This window comes from Heptranchias perlo, unplaced genomic scaffold, assembly GCF_035084215.1.
Source record: "Heptranchias perlo isolate sHepPer1 unplaced genomic scaffold, sHepPer1.hap1 HAP1_SCAFFOLD_214, whole genome shotgun sequence".
NCBI classification, from domain to species: Eukaryota; Metazoa; Chordata; class Chondrichthyes; order Hexanchiformes; family Hexanchidae; genus Heptranchias; species Heptranchias perlo.
In genome coordinates this window covers 463,110-479,174 of record NW_027139228.1, presented here as the reverse complement: position 1 = coordinate 479,174, position 16,065 = coordinate 463,110, and the positions used below count along the sequence as shown (strand labels likewise).

The 16,065-nt window shown below is 51.7% G+C and overlaps 1 protein-coding gene across 2 annotated transcripts in view; it reads right to left on the bottom strand.

The window, feature by feature from the left end:
• The window catches only part of LOC137310075 (NACHT, LRR and PYD domains-containing protein 3-like), a 48,016-nt gene that overhangs the window by 14,573 nt on the left and 17,378 nt on the right, over window positions 1-16,065 (bottom strand). The window contains exon 3 of one of the 2 annotated variants that reach the window (XM_067978046.1): window positions 1,290-1,420. The exons of the other annotated variant lie outside the window; for it this stretch is intronic. The gene's annotated coding sequence lies outside the window, so the exon portion shown is untranslated. The remainder of the gene's footprint in view (window positions 1-1,289; window positions 1,421-16,065) is intronic. 2 annotated transcript variants of the gene reach the window in all.

Here is a 16,065-nt window from a genome sequence, read left to right as displayed (position 1 = left end):
TTCATCTGGTCGCTGTGGGCAGCAATATTGTCCGTGTGTTCATGGAGATGTGTCCTGGTTGGTGCTTCTATTGGAATATATTTACCACATCACTCATGTTGTCAGCACATGACAATTGAGCACTGTAGGAGGTGAGGAGATTTACCACTGTTCTAATATTAACACTAATGAAAACTGCAGGAGGTGAGGAGATTTCCACTGTTCTAATATTAACACTAATGAGCACTGTAGGAGGTGAGGAGATTTACCACTGTTCTAATATTAACACTAATGAGCACTGTAGGAGGTGAGGAGATTTACCACTGTTCTAATATTAACACTAATGAAAACTGCAGGAGGTGAGGAGATTTACCACTGTTCAAATATTAACACTAATGAGCATTGTAGGAGGTGAGGAGATTTACCACTGTTCTAATATTAATACCAATGAGCACTGTAGGAGGTGAGGAGATTTACCACTGTTCCAATATTAACACTATTGAGCACTGTAGGAGGTGAGGAGATTTGCCACTGTTCTAATATTAACACTAATGAGCACTGTAGGAGGTGAGGAGATTTACCACTGTTCTAATATTAACATTAATGAGCAATGTAGGAGGTGAGGAGATTTACCACTGTTCTAATATTAACACTAATGAGCACCGTAGGAGGTGAGGAGATTTACCACTGTTCTAATATTAATACCAATGAGCACTGTAGGAGGTGAGGAGATTTACCACTGTTCTAATATTAACACTAATGAGCACTGTAGGAGGTGAGGAGATTTACCATTGTTCTAATATTAACACTAATGAGCACTGTAGGAGGTGAGGAGATTTCCCACTGTTCTAATATTAACACTAATGAGCACTGTAGGAGGTGAGGAGATTTACCACTGTTCTAATATTAACACTAATGAGCACTGCAGGAGGTGAGGAGATTTACCACTGTTCCCATATTAACACTAATGAGCACTGTAGGAGGTGAGGAGATTTACCACTGTTCTAATATTAACACTAATGAACACTGCAGGAGGTGAGGAGATTTACCACTGTTCCAATATTAACACTAATGAGCACTGAAGGAGGTGAGGAGATTTACCACTGTTCTAATATTAACACTAATGAGCACTGCAGGAGGTGAGGAGATTTACCACTGTTCTAATATTAACACTAATGAACACTGCAGGAGGTGAGGAGATTTACCACTGTTCTAATATTAATCCTAATGTATGATGTTATGAATCATGTAACTTGAAACATTTAGGTGATGCACAGTATTTATTTACAGAATGTCATCAGGGGTCTTACAATCTCATAAATATTCAAGTGGTAGATTTCACAGCTGTTATCCAATCATCTGTGTGTGTCTCGCTGTGGTCTGTGCGTCTCACGAATGTGCGCCCAATCAAACTATCAGTCAGCGTCCATTCCTTTCCCCACTATGGAAATATAAAAGTGAATAAGTTTCGGATCAGTAATTTCTCCAAACTATATTTGAAGTATTGGGAGAGATAGAGAGGATGCCTTTGTATATCAGTGAGTGACTGAGTGAGTGTGAGAGAGAGAGAGAAAAGATGCCTCTGTGTATCAATGAGTGTGTGAGCGAGGATGCCCCTGTATATCAGTGAGTGACTCAGAGTGAGTGTGAGGGAGAGAGGATGCCCCTGTATTTCAGTGAATGACTCTGAGTGAATGTGAGAGAGAGAGAGAGAGAGAGAGGATGCCTCTGTATATCAGTGAGTGTGTGAGAGGGAGGATGCCTCTGTATATCAGTGAGTGACTGAGTATCCGTGTGTATTTTGTGTTGGGGACAAGCGGCAGGATGATGAAACCCAACCTTTAACCATCAACAACTTGTAACATCCGACACAGACTGGGACTGAACAAGTTAAATTGCCAAAAGACACGTGTCCATATAACAGGTTGGATCAGACACAGCAAGTGGTGTCTCGGGGCAAAGGATCAGAAACCTCTTCCTCAGATCGACCCAAAGATTGAGAGTGAGTTCCCACAAACGGGAACCTTTCACTGTGTTTCATCAGTTCCCCCAAATACCTAGACCCCCCCTCAGGTCCACCAAATACCGAGACCCCCCCTCAGTTCCACCAAATACCGAGACCCCCCCATCAGTTCCACCAAACACCGAGACCCCCCTCTCAGTTCATCAAATACCGAGACCCCCCCTCAGTTCATCAAATACCAAGACCCCCCCTCATTTCATCAAATACTGAGACCCCCCCCTCAGTTAATCAAATACTGAGACCCCCCCTCTGTTCATCAAATACTGCGACCTCCCCCCTCAGTTCATCAAATAATGAGACCCCCCACCTCAGTTCATCAAATACTGAGACCCCCCTCAATTCATCAAATAATGAGACCCCCCTCAGTTCATCAAATACTGAGACCCCCCCTCAGTTCATCAAATACTGAGACCCCCCCCTCAGTTCATCAAATACTGAGACCCCCCCTCAGTTCATCAAATACTGAGACCCCCCCTCAGTTCATCATATAATGAGACCACCCCCTCAGTTCATCAAGTACTGAGACCCCCCCCTCATTTCATCAAATACTGAGACCCCCACTCAGTTCATCAAATACTGACTCACCGCCCCCCTCAGTTAATCAAATACTGACACCCCGCCCCCCTCAGTTCATCAAATACTGAGACCCCCCCTCAGTTCATCAAATACTGAGACCCCCCCTCAGTTCATCAAATACTGAGACCCCCCCCCCTCAGTTCATCAAATACTGAGACCCCCCCCCCTCAGTTCATCATATAATGAGACCACCCCCTCAGTTCATCAAATACTGAGACCCCCCCCTCATTTCATCAAATACTGAGACCCCCACTCAGTTCATCAAATACTGACACCCTGCCCCCCTCAGGTAATCAAATACTGACACCCCGCCCCCCTCAGTTCATCAAATACTGAGACCCCCCCTCAGTTCATCAAATGCTGAGACACCCCCTCCCCTCAGTTCATCAAATACTGAGACCCCCCCCTCAGTTCATCAAATACTGAGACCCCCCCCCTCAGTTCATCAAATACTGAGACCCCCCCTCCCCTCAGTTCATCAAATACTGAGACCCCCCCCTCAGTTCATCAAATGCTGAGACCCCCCCCTCAGTTCATCAAATGCTGAGACCCCCCCTCCCCTCAGTTCATCAAATACTGAGACCCCCCCCCTCAGTTCATCAAATACCGAGACCCCCCCTCAGTTCATCAAATACTGAGACCCCCCCTCAGTTCATCAAATACTGAGACCCCCCCTCCGTTCATCAAATACTGAGACCCCCCCTCAGTTCATCAAATACCGAGACCCCCCCCTCAGTTCATCAAATACTGAGACCCCCCCTCAGTTCATCAAATACTGAGACCCCCCCTCCGTTCATCAAATACTGAGACCCCCCCCACAGTTCATCAAATACTGAGACCACCCCCTCAGTTCATCAAATACTGAGACCCCCCCCCCCACTCAGTTATACAGAAACAGCGCGGGCCGGGAGCGTGGGTGATGTTCGTAACCTGGCAACGGCGCGTGTGACGTGTGTTGAGGGGCGTGGCCATCAGCCGACTGATGGGAGAGTCCAGGGGACTGGAGTCGATTAACCGGTCCCCATCCACCGCCATCATCTCAATCGTAAACAATCTTACAACACCAAGTTATCGTCCAACAATTTTATTTGAAAATCACAAGCTTTCGGAGGCTTCCTCCTTCGTCAGGTGAATGTGGAAATCCTTGAACCTTTCGCATTTATATTCAGAGAACAATACCTGGTGATTACAGATAATCATTCCAACTGCCCGTTGTCAAGGCAATCAAAGTGTTCAGACAGAGAGGTGTTACCGACAGGACCACCGAATATACAAACGGCCAGAACACAAAACAGAGAGAGAGAGGGAGAGCGGGAGAAACATCCGAAAGGAAGAGAAAGACTGAAAATGACTCGTTGAATTAAAAACAGATAACTTTTATTCGCTGGTGGGGTTACGTGTAGCGTGACATGAACCCAAGATCCCGGTTGAGGCCGTCCTCATGGGTGCGGAGCTTGGCTATCAATTTCTGCTCGACGATTTTGCGTTGTCGTGTGTCTCGAAGGCCGCGTTAGAGTACGCTTACCCGAAGGTCGGTGGCTGAATTTAAATCTGCGCGGCCGTTAAACCGACACAGCGCGAGCCGACTGGAGAAGATCAACCGGTCCCCATCCACCGCCATCATCACAATCCACCGCCATCCTGCCCCTGGAGAGGATCAACCGGTCCCCATCCACCGCCATCATCTCAATCCACCGCCATCCTCCCCCTGGAGAGGATCAACCGGTCCTCATCCACCGCCATCATCTCAATCCACCGCCATCCTCCCCCTGGAGAGGATCAACCGGTCCCCATCCACCGCCATCATCTCAATCCACCGCCATCCTCCCCCTGGAGAGGATCAACGGGTCCTCATCCACCGCCATCATCTCAATCCACCGCCATCCTCCCCCCGGAGAAGATCAACCGGTCCCCACCCACCGCCATCATCTCAATCCACCGCCATCCTCCCCCTGGAGAGGATCAACCGGTCCCCATCCACCGCCATCATCTCAATCCACCGCCATCCTCCCCCTGGAGAGGATCAACCGGTCCCCACCCACCGCCATCATCTCAATCCACCGCCATCCTCCCCCTGGAGATGATCAACCGGTCCCCATCCACCGCCATCATCTCAATCCACCGCCATCCTCCCCCTGGAGAGGATCAACCGGTCCCCATCCACCGCCATCATCTCAATCCACCGCCATCCTCCCCCTGGAGATGATCAACCGGTCCCCATCCACCGCCATCATCTCAATCCACCGCCATCCTCCCCCTGGAGAGGATCAACCGGTCCCCATCCACCGCCATCATCTCAATCCACCGCCATCCTCCCCCTGGAGAGGATCAACCGGTCCCCATCCACCGCCATCATCTCAATCCACCGCCATCCTCCCCCTGGAGAGGATCAACCGGTCCCCATCCACCTCCATCATCTCAATCCACCGCCATCCTCCCGCTGGAGAAGATCAACCGGTCCCCATCCACCGCCATCATCTCAATCCACCGCCATCCTCCCCCTGGAGAGAATCAACCGGTCCCCATCCACCGCCATCATCTCAATCCACCGCCATCCTCCCCCTGGAGAGGATCAACCGGTCCTCATCCACCGCCATCATCTCAATCCACCGCCATCCTCCCCCTGGAGAAGATCAACCGGTCCTCATCCACCGCCATCATCTCAATCCACCGCCATCCTCCCCCTGGAGAGGATCAACCGGTCCCCATCCACCGCCATCATCTCAATCCACCGCCATCCTCCCCCTGGAGAGGATCAACCGGTCCCCATCCACCGCCATCATCTCAATCCACCGCCATCCTCCCCCTGGAGATGATCAACCGGTCCCCATTCACCGCCATCATCTCAATCCACCGCCATCCTCCCCCTGGAGAGGATCAACCGGTCCCCATCCACCGCCATCATCTCAATCCACCGCCATCCTCCCCCTGGAGAGGATCAACCGGTCCCCATCCACCTCCATCATCTCAATCCACTGCCATCCTCCCGCTGGAGAAGATCAACCGGTCCCCATCCACCGCCATCATCTCAATCCACCGCCATCCTCCCCCTGGAGAGAATCAACCGGTCCCCATCCACCGCCATCATCTCAATCCACCGCCATCCTCACCCTGGAGAGGATCAACCGGTCCCCATCCACCTCCATCATCTCAATCCACCGCCATCTTCCCGCTGGAGAAGATCAACCGGTCCCCATCCACCGCCATCATCTCAATCCACCGCCATCCTCCCCCTGGAGAGGATCAACCGGTCCCCATCCACCGCCATCATCTCAATCCACCGCCATCCTCCCCCTGGAGAGGATCAACCGGTCCCCATCCACCGCCATCATCTCAATCCACCGCCATCCTCCCCCTGGAGAGGATCAACCGGTCCCCATCCACCTCCATCATCTCAATCCACCGCCATCCTCCCGCTGGAGAAGATCAACCGGTCCCCATCCACCGCCATCATCTCAATCCACCGCCATCCTCCCCCTGGAGAGAATCAACCGGTCCCCATCCACCGCCATCATCTCAATCCACCGCCATCCTCACCCTGGAGAGGATCAACCGGTCCCCATCCACCTCCATCATCTCAATCCACCGCCATCTTCCCGCTGGAGAAGATCAACCGGTCCCCATCCACCGCCATCATCTCAATCCACTGCCATCCTCCCCCTGGAGAGGATCAACCGGTCCCCATCCACCGCCATCATCTCAATCCACCGCCATCCTCCCCCTGGAGAGGATCAACCGGTCCCCATCCACCGCCATTATCTCAATCCACCGCCATCCTCCCCCTGGAGAGGATCAACCGGTCCCCATCCACCGCCATCATCTCAATCCACCGCCATCCTCACCCTGGAGAGGATCAACCGGTCCCCATCCACCGCCATCATCACAATCCACCGCCATCCTCCCCCTGGAGAGGATCAACCGGTCCCCATCCACCGCCATCATCTCAATCCACCGCCATCCTCCCCCTGGAGAGGATCAACCGGTCCCCACCCACCGCCATCATCTCAATCCACCGCCATCCTCCCCCTGGAGATAATCAACCGGTCCCCATCCACCGCCATCATCTCAATCCACCGCCATCCTCCCCCTGGAGATGATCAACCGGTCCCCATCCACCGCCATCATCACAATCCACCGCCATCCTCCCCCTGGAGAGGATCAACCGGTCCCCATCCACCGCCATCATCTCAATCCACCGCCATCCTCCCCCTGGAGAGGATCAACCGGTCCCCATCCACCGCCATCATCTCAATCCACCGCCATCCTCCCCCTGGAGAGGATCAACCGGTCCCCATCCACCGCCATCATCTCAATCCACCGCCATCCTCCCCCTGGAGAGGATCAACCGGTCCCCATCCACCGCCATCATCTCAATCCACCTCCATCATCTCAATCCACCGACATCCTCCCCCGGGTGGGGGTGTGAATCAGACGGTTAATCAGACTCATTCATTCCTTTCTCACCTCCAGACTCCACGATTCCAATACTCTCCTGCCCGTCCTCCCATCTTCCACCCTCCATAAACTTCAGCTCATCCAAAACTCTACTGCCCGTATTTGAATTCGCACCAATGAGTGAGTGTGAGAGTGAGAGAGGATGCCCCTGTGCATCAGTGATTGACTCTGATTGAGTGAGTGTGAGCGAGGATGCCCCTGTATATCAGTAAGTGTGAGCGAGGATGCCCCTGTATATCAGTGAGTGTGAGCGAGGATGCCCCTGTATATCAGTGAGTGTGTGAGCGAGGCTGCCCATGTATATCAGTGAGTGTGAGAGAGAGGATGCCTCTGCACATCAGTGAGTGAGTGTGAGAGAGAGGATGCCTCTGTACATCAGTGAGTGACTCTGGGTGAGTGGGTGTGTGAAAGAGGATGCTTCTGAAGATCAGTGAGTGTGAGCGAGGATGCCCCTGTATATCAGTGAGTGTGAGCGAGGATGCCCCTGTATATCAGTGAGTGTGAGCGAGGATGCCCCTGTATATCAGTGAGTGTGAGCGAGGATGCCCCTGGATATCAGTGAGTGACTCTGAGTGAGTGAGTGTGTGAGAGAGGATGCCCCTGCATATCAGTGAGTGACTCAGAGTGAGTGAGTGTGTGAGAGACAGGATGCCCCCTGTGTATCAGTGAGTGATTCAGTGAGTGTGTGAGAGAGGATGCCCCTGTATATCAGTGAGTGACTCATAGTGAGTCAGTTTGAGAGAGAGAATGCCTCTGCACATCAGTGAGTGGCTCTGAGTGAGTGTGTGAGAGAGAGGATGCCTCTGTACATCAATGAGTGAGTGTGAGAGTGAGAGAGAGGATGCCCCTGTGCATCAGTGATTGACTCTGATTGAGTGAGTGTGAGAGAGAGGATGCCTCTGTATATCATTGAGTTTGTGAGAGAGGATGCCCCTATATATCAGTGTTTGTGTGAGAGAGGATGCCCCTGTATATCAGTGAGTGTGTGAGAGAGGATGCCCCAGTATATCAGTGTGTGTGAGAGAGGATGCCCCTGTATATCAATGAGTGACTCTGGGTGAGTGGGTGTGTGAAAGAGGATGCTTCTGAAGAACAGTGAGTGACTCTGAGTGAGTGTGAGGGAGAGGATGCCTCTGCACATCAGTGAGTGAGTGTGAGAGAGAGAGAGGATGCCTCTGTTTATCAGTGATTGAGTGTGTGTGAGAGAGGATGCCCCTGTATATCAGTGAGTGTGATCAACGAAGGCCCTGTATATGTGAGTGTGAGCGAGGATGGCCCTGCACATCAGTGAGTGAGTGTGAGAGAGAGAGGATACCTCTGTTTATCAGTGAGTGTGAGCGAGGATGCCCCTGTATATCAGTGAGTGTGATCAACGAAGGCCCTGTATATGTGAGTGTGAGCGAGGATGCCCCTTCATATCAGTGAGTGTGAGTGAGGATGCCCCTGTATATCAGTGAGTGTGTGCAAGGATGCCCCTGCATATCAGTGAGTGTGAGCGAGGATGCCCCTGCATATCAGTGAGTGTGAGTGAGGATGCCCCTGCATATCAATGAGTGTGAGCGAGGATGCCCCTGCATATCAATGAGTGTGAGTGAGGATGCCTCTGTCTATCAGTGAGTGACTCAGGTGAGTGTGTGAGAGAGAGGATGCCTCTGTATATCAGTGAGTGTGTGAGAGAGAGGATGCCTCTGTATATCAGTGAGTGGGTGTGTGAAAGCGGATGCTTCTGAAGAACAGTGAGTGAGTCTGAGTGAGTGTGAGGGAGATGATGCCCCTGTGTATCAGTGAGTGGCTCTGAGTGAGTGTGTGAGAGAGGATGCCTATGTATATCAGTGAGTGCCTGAGAGAGGATGCCTCTGCATATCGGTGAGTGTGTGTGAGAGAGAGACGATGCCTCTGTTTATCAGTGAGTGAGTGACTGGGAGAGCAAGCCCCTGAATATCAGTGAGTGACTCTGAGTGAGTGTGAGGGAGAGGATGCCTCTGTATATCAGTGAGTGAGTATGAGCGAGGATGCCCCCGTATATCAGTGAGTGAGTGTGAGCGAGGATGCCCCTGTATATCAGTGAGTGTGAGCGAGGATGCCCCTGTATATCAGTGAGTGTGAGCGAGGATGCCCCTGTATATCAGTGAGTGTGAGCGAGGATGCCCCTGTATATCAGTGAGTGTGAGCGAGGATGCCCCTGTATATCAGTGAGTGTGAGCGAGGATGCCTCTGTATATCAGTGAGTGTGAGCGAGGATGCCCCTGTATATCAGTGAGTGTGAGCGAGGATGCCCCTGTATATCAGTGAGTGTGAGCGAGGATGCCCCTGTATATCAGTGAGTGTGAACAAGGATGCCCCTGTATATCAGTGAGTGTGAGCGAGGATGCCTCTGGGTATCAGTGAGTGTGAGCGAGGGTGCCCCTGTATATCAGTAAGTGACTCTGAGTGAGTGTGTGAGAGAGGATGCCTCTGTTTTTCACTGAGTGAGTGTGAGAGAGAGGATGCCTCTGCACATCAGTGAGTGAGTGTGAGGGAGAGGATGCCCCTGTGTATCAGTGAGTGGCTCTGAGTGAGTGTGTGAGAGAGGATGCCTATGTATATCAGTGAGTGCCTCTGAGTGAGTGTGTGAGAGAGGATGCCTCTGTATATCGGTGAGTGTGTGTGAGAGAGAGACGATGCCTCTGTTTATCAGTGAGTGAGTGAGTGGGAGAGCAAGACCCTGCATATCAGTGAGTGACTCTGAGTGAGTGCGAGGGAGAGGATGCCTCTGTATATCAGTTAGTGAGTATGAGCGAGGATGCCCCTGTGTATCAGTGAGTGAGTATGAGCGAGGATGCCCCTGTATATCAGTTAGCGAGTATGAGCAAGGATGCCCCTGTATATCAGTGAGCGAGTATGAGCGAGGATGCCCCTGTACATCAGTGAGTATGAGCGAGGATGCCCCTGTATATCAGTGAGTGTGTGCAAGGATGCCCCTGTATATCAGTGAGTGTGAGCGAGGGTGCCCCTGTATATCAGTGAGTGTGAGCGAGGATGCCCCTTCATATCAGTGAGTGTGAGCGAGGATGCCCCTGTATATCAGTGAGTGTGAGCGAGGATGCCCCTGTATATCAGTGAGTGACAGCGAGGATGCCCCTTCATATCAGTGAGTGTGAGCGAGGATGCCCCTGTATATCAGTGAGTGTAAGTGAGGATGCCCCTTCATATCAGTGAGTGTGAGCGAGGATGCCCCTGTATATCAGTGAGTGTGTGCAAGGATGCCCCTGTACATCAGTGAGTGTGACAGAGGATGCCCCTGCATATCAGTGAGTGACTCTGAGTGAGTGAGTGTGAGAGAGACAGGATGCCCCCTGTGTATCAGTGAGTGATTAAGAGAGGGTGTGAGGGAGAGGATGCCCCTGTATATCAGTGAGTGACTCTGAGTGAGTGTGTGAGAGAGAGAATGCCTCTGCACATCAGTGAGTGAGTGTGAGAGAGAGAGGATGCCCCTGTGCATCAGTGATTGACTCTGATTGAGTGAGTGTGAGAGAGAGGATGCCTCTGGATATCAGTGAGTGTGAGAGAGAGAGGATGCCCCTGTATATCAGTGAGTGTGAGCGAGGATGCCCCTGTATATCAGTGAGTGTGAGCGAGGATGCCCCTGTATATCAGTGAGTGTGAGCGAGGATGCCCCTGTATATCAGTGAGTGTGAGCGAGGATGCCCCTGTATATCAGTGAGTGTGAGCGAGGATGCCCCTGTATATCAGTGAGTGTGAGCGAGGATGCCCCTGTATATCAGTGAGTGTGAGCAAGGATGCCCCTGTATATCAGTGAGTGACAGCGAGGATGCCCCTTCATATCAGTGAGTGTGAGCGAGGATGCCCCTGTATATCAGTGAGTGTGAGCGAGGATGCCCCTGTATATCAGTGAGTGACAGCGAGGATGCCCCTTCATATCAGTGAGTGTGAGCGAGGATGCCCCTGTATATCAGTGAGTGTAAGTGAGGATGCCCCTTCATATCAGTGAGTGTGACAGAGGATGCCCCTGCATATCAGTGAGTGACTCTGAGTGAGTGAGTGTGAGAGAGACAGGATGCCCCCTGTGTATCAGTGAGTGATTCAGAGAGGGTGTGAGGGAGAGGATGCCCCTGTATATCAGTGAGTGACTCTGAGTGAGTGTGTGAGAGAGAGAATGCCTCTGCACATCAGTGAGTGTGAGAGAGAGAGGATGCCCCTGTATATCAGTGAGTGGGTGTGTGAAAGCGGATGCTTCTGAAGAACAGTGAGTGAGTCTGAGTGAGTGTGAGGGAGATGATGCCCCTGTGTATCAGTGAGTGGCTCTGAGTGAGTGTGTGAGAGAGGATGCCTATGTATATCAGTGAGTGCCTGAGAGAGGATGCCTCTGCATATCGGTGAGTGTGTGTGAGAGAGAGACGATGCCTCTGTTTATCAGTGAGTGAGTGACTGGGAGAGCAAGCCCCTGAATATCAGTGAGTGACTCTGAGTGAGTGTGAGGGAGAGGATGCCTCTGTATATCAGTGAGTGAGTATGAGCGAGGATGCCCCCGTATATCAGTGAGTGAGTGTGAGCGAGGATGCCCCTGTATATCAGTGAGTGTGAGCGAGGATGCCCCTGTATATCAGTGAGTGTGAGCGAGGATGCCCCTGTATATCAGTGAGTGTGAGCGAGGATGCCCCTGTATATCAGTGAGTGTGAGCGAGGATGCCCCTGTATATCAGTGAGTGTGAGCGAGGATGCCCCTGTATATCAGTGAGTGTGAGCGAGGATGCCTCTGTATATCAGTGAGTGTGAGCGAGGATGCCCCTGTATATCAGTGAGTGTGAGCGAGGATGCCCCTGTATATCAGTGAGTGTGAGCGAGGATGCCCCTGTATATCAGTGAGTGTGAACAAGGATGCCCCTGTATATCAGTGAGTGTGAGCGAGGATGCCTCTGGGTATCAGTGAGTGTGAGCGAGGGTGCCCCTGTATATCAGTAAGTGACTCTGAGTGAGTGTGTGAGAGAGGATGCCTCTGTTTTTCACTGAGTGAGTGTGAGAGAGAGGATGCCTCTGCACATCAGTGAGTGAGTGTGAGGGAGAGGATGCCCCTGTGTATCAGTGAGTGGCTCTGAGTGAGTGTGTGAGAGAGGATGCCTATGTATATCAGTGAGTGCCTCTGAGTGAGTGTGTGAGAGAGGATGCCTCTGTATATCGGTGAGTGTGTGTGAGAGAGAGACGATGCCTCTGTTTATCAGTGAGTGAGTGAGTGGGAGAGCAAGACCCTGCATATCAGTGAGTGACTCTGAGTGAGTGCGAGGGAGAGGATGCCTCTGTATATCAGTTAGTGAGTATGAGCGAGGATGCCCCTGTGTATCAGTGAGTGAGTATGAGCGAGGATGCCCCTGTATATCAGTTAGCGAGTATGAGCAAGGATGCCCCTGTATATCAGTGAGCGAGTATGAGCGAGGATGCCCCTGTACATCAGTGAGTATGAGCGAGGATGCCCCTGTATATCAGTGAGTGTGTGCAAGGATGCCCCTGTATATTAGTGAGTGTGAGCGAGGGTGCCCCTGTATATCAGTGAGTGTGAGCGAGGATGCCCCTTCATATCAGTGAGTGTGAGCGAGGATGCCCCTGTATATCAGTGAGTGTGAGCGAGGATGCCCCTGTATATCAGTGAGTGACAGCGAGGATGCCCCTTCATATCAGTGAGTGTGAGCGAGGATGCCCCTGTATATCAGTGAGTGTAAGTGAGGATGCCCCTTCATATCAGTGAGTGTGAGCGAGGATGCCCCTGTATATCAGTGAGTGTGTGCAAGGATGCCCCTGTACATCAGTGAGTGTGACAGAGGATGCCCCTGCATATCAGTGAGTGACTCTGAGTGAGTGAGTGTGAGAGAGACAGGATGCCCCCTGTGTATCAGTGAGTGATTAAGAGAGGGTGTGAGGGAGAGGATGCCCCTGTATATCAGTGAGTGACTCTGAGTGAGTGTGTGAGAGAGAGAATGCCTCTGCACATCAGTGAGTGAGTGTGAGAGAGAGAGGATGCCCCTGTGCATCAGTGATTGACTCTGATTGAGTGAGTGTGAGAGAGAGGATGCCTCTGGATATCAGTGAGTGTGAGAGAGAGAGGATGCCCCTGTATATCAGTGAGTGTGAGCGAGGATGCCCCTGTATATCAGTGAGTGTGAGCGAGGATGCCCCTGTATATCAGTGAGTGTGAGCGAGGATGCCCCTGTATATCAGTGAGTGTGAGCGAGGATGCCCCTGTATATCAGTGAGTGTGAGCGAGGATGCCCCTGTATATCAGTGAGTGTGAGCGAGGATGCCCCTGTATATCAGTGAGTGTGAGCAAGGATGCCCCTGTATATCAGTGAGTGACAGCGAGGATGCCCCTTCATATCAGTGAGTGTGAGCGAGGATGCCCCTGTATATCAGTGAGTGTGAGCGAGGATGCCCCTGTATATCAGTGAGTGACAGCGAGGATGCCCCTTCATATCAGTGAGTGTGAGCGAGGATGCCCCTGTATATCAGTGAGTGTAAGTGAGGATGCCCCTTCATATCAGTGAGTGTGACAGAGGATGCCCCTGCATATCAGTGAGTGACTCTGAGTGAGTGAGTGTGAGAGAGACAGGATGCCCCCTGTGTATCAGTGAGTGATTCAGAGAGGGTGTGAGGGAGAGGATGCCCCTGTATATCAGTGAGTGACTCTGAGTGAGTGTGTGAGAGAGAGAATGCCTCTGCACATCAGTGAGTGTGAGAGAGAGAGGATGCCCCTGTATATCAGTGAGTGTGTGAGTGAGGATGCCCCTGTATATCAGTGAGTGTGTGAGAGAGGATGCCCCTGTATATCAGTGTGTGTGTGAGAGAGGATGCCCCTGTATATCAGTGAGTGACTCTGGGTGAGTGAGTGTGAGAGAGAGGATGCCCCTGTATATCAGTGTGTGTGTGAGAGAGGATGCCCCTGTATATCAGTGAGTGAGTGTGTGAGTGAGGATGCCCCTGTATATCAGTGAGTGTGTGAGAGAGGATGCCCCTATATATCAGTGAGTGTGTGAGAGAGGATGCCCCTGTCTATCAGTGAGTGTGTGAGAGAGGATGCCCCTGCATATCAATGAGTGACTCTGGGTGAGTGGGTGTGTGAAAGAGGATGCTTCTGAAGAACAGTGAGTGACTCTGAGTGAGTGTGAGGGAGAGGATGCCTCTGTTTATCAGTGATTGAGTGTGTGTGTGAGAGAGGATGCCCCTGTATATCAGTGAGTGTGATCAACGAAGGCCCTGTATATGTGAGTATGAGCGAGGATGCCCCTTCATATCAGTGAGTGTGAGTGAGGATGCCCCTGTATATCAGTGAGCGTGAGCAAGGATGCCCCTGTATATCAGTGAGCGTGAGATAGGATGCCCCTGTATATCAGTGAGTGTGAGCGAGGATGCCCCTGTATATCAGTGAGTGTGAACGAGGATGCCCCTGTATATCAGTGAGTGTGAGCGAGGATGCCCCTGTATATCAGTGAGCGTGAGCAAGGATGCCCCTGTATATCAGTGAGCGTGAGAGAGGATGCCCCTGTATATCAGTGAGTGTGAGCGAGGATGCCCCTGTGTATCAGTGAGTGTGTGAGCGAGGATGCCCCTGTATATCAGTAAGTGACTCTGAGTGAGTGTGTGAGAGAGGATGCCTCTGTTTTTCACTGAGTGAGTGTGAGAGAGAGGATGCCTCTGCACATCAGTGAGTGAGTGTGAGGGAGAGGATGCCCCTGTGTATCAGTGAGTGGCTCTGAGTGAGTGTGTGAGAGAGGATGCCTATGTATATCAGTGAGTGCCTCTGAGTGAGTGTGTGAGAGAGGATGCCTCTGTATATCGGTGAGTGTGTGTGAGAGAGAGACGATGCCTCTGTTTATCAGTGAGTGAGTGAGTGGGAGAGCAAGACCCTGCATATCAGTGAGTGACTCTGAGTGAGTGTGAGGGAGAGGATGCCTCTGTATATCAGTTAGTGAGTATGAGCGAGGATGCCCCTGTATATCAGTGAGTGAGTATGAGCGAGGATGCCCCTGTATATCAGTGAGTGTGAGCGAGGATGCCCCTGTATATCAGTGAGTATGAGCGAGGATGCCCCTGTATATCAGTGAGTGAGTGCAAGGATGCCCCTGTATATCAGTGAGTGTAAGTGAGGATGCCCCTTCATATCAGTGAGTGTGAGCGAGGATGCCCCTGTATATCAGTGAGTGTGTGCAAGGATGCCCCTGTACATCAGTGAGTGTGTGCAAGGATGCCCCTGTACATCAGTGAGTGTGACAGAGGATGCCCCTGCATATCAGTGAGTGACTCTGAGTGAGTGAGTGTGAGAGAGACAGGATGCCCCCTGTGTATCAGTGAGTGATTCAGAGAGGGTGTGAGAGAGAGAATGCCTCTGCACATCAGTGAGTGAGTGTGAGAGAGAGAGGATGCCCCTGTGCATCAGTGATTGACTCTGATTGAGTGAGTGTGAGAGAGAGGATGCCTCTGGATATCAGTGAGTGTGAGAGAGAGAGGATGCCCCTGTATATCAGTGAGTGTGAGCGAGGATGCCCCTGTATATCAGTGAGTGTGAGCGAGGATGCCCCTGTATATCAGTGAGTGTGAGCGAGGATGCCCCTGTATATCAGTGAGTGTGAGCGAGGATGCCCCTGTATATCAGTGAGTGTGAGCGAGGATGCCCCTGTATATCAGTGAGTGTGAGCGAGGATGCCCCTGTATATCAGTGAGTGTGAGCAAGGATGCCCCTGTATATCAGTGAGTGACAGCGAGGATGCCCCTTCATATCAGTGAGTGTGAGCGAGGATGCCCCTGTATATCAGTGAGTGTGAGCGAGGATGCCCCTGTATATCAGTGAGTGACAGCGAGGATGCCCCTTCATATCAGTGAGTGTGAGCGAGGATGCCCCTGTATATCAGTGAGTGTAAGTGAGGATGCCCCTTCATATCAGTGAGTGTGACAGAGGATGCCCCTGCATATCAGTGAGTGACTCTGAGTGAGTGAGTGTGAGAGAGACAGGATGCCCCCTGTGTATCAGTGAGTGATTCAGAGAGGGT